The sequence below is a fragment of the Mustela nigripes genome, chromosome 5, assembly GCF_022355385.1.
Source record: "Mustela nigripes isolate SB6536 chromosome 5, MUSNIG.SB6536, whole genome shotgun sequence".
NCBI lineage: Eukaryota > Metazoa > Chordata > Mammalia > Carnivora > Mustelidae > Mustela > Mustela nigripes.
In genome coordinates this window covers 29,971,598-29,972,601 of record NC_081561.1, presented here as the reverse complement: position 1 = coordinate 29,972,601, position 1,004 = coordinate 29,971,598, and the positions used below count along the sequence as shown (strand labels likewise).

The window sequence follows — 1,004 nt, the reverse complement described above, 5'->3', positions numbered from 1 at the left end:
TACAGCCTTGATTACTCCCCTTTTTTGATGCATCAGACTTCCTTTAGCTTGCTCTGCAGCAATATCTTTCCTGTACTTCTCCCTTCAGCTTAGCAGCCTCTTTCCAAAAAGCTGCTCATTATCTGCAGCAGTGTTATTCCACGTCTCTCCCAGTTTCTTTGCAACATCACTAATGAATAGGTTGGGAAGTTCTCTTTTGATTTTTGGGTGATACTCAGAACAAAACAAGAAAAAGGCTGAAGGAGTCTTCTTGGGTGCATTTGGGACCCTCAAACATCCTTTTTGCTTCTCCTTTAGGGGAGATATAAGTTCTAATTTTTCTTTCATAATGAGCCTTTCTTGCCTTTGCCGTGTCTTCAAATTTTCCTTTCTATTTAGCAGACATGATCCTCCAATTCGCTAAGCACTTCTTATAAAACTGAGAATTTGACTGACTGAAGCATCTACTTGCTTCTTCTTGTGGTCTTATAGGCAAGTTTTCATAAAGAATGCAAATGATGATATTTTCCTCTTGGCTTCTTCTTAGGATATCCTCTATACATGTGTAATTATTTTCTCAGTGAGGCACAGAACTGTTTGGTGCCATCTGACTCTCACTTGCCCTGGAACTGTCTCTCCTTCTGTGAGAGCAGGAGCCAGACGTAGTCTCTTTGTTGTTCTTTCTCAAGATTGTTTTAGTTACTTGGCATTTCTTGGAATCACATAAACATTAGAATGGCAAATGATTTTCTTTCATACTTTAAAAATACTATTTCTCTCACATCTGGGTTACACTATTTTAACTGAGAAGTCTGCTGTCATTTTCATGTTTGTTCCACTTTACATAATGTTGCTTTCATCTCTAACTGCCTTTTTTTAAAATTTTTCATTTTTTTATAAACATATATTTTTATCCCCAGGGGTACAGGTCTGTGAATCACCAGGTTTACACACTTCACAGCACTCACCAAAGCACATACCCTCCCCAATGTCCATAATCCCACCCCCTTCTCCCAAACCCCCTC

General features: G+C 38.8%; 1 pseudogene; it reads right to left on the bottom strand.

The window, feature by feature from the left end:
* LOC132018590 (high mobility group protein B1-like) overlaps window positions 1-1,004 on the bottom strand; it is a 13,845-nt pseudogene that overhangs the window by 305 nt on the left and 12,536 nt on the right.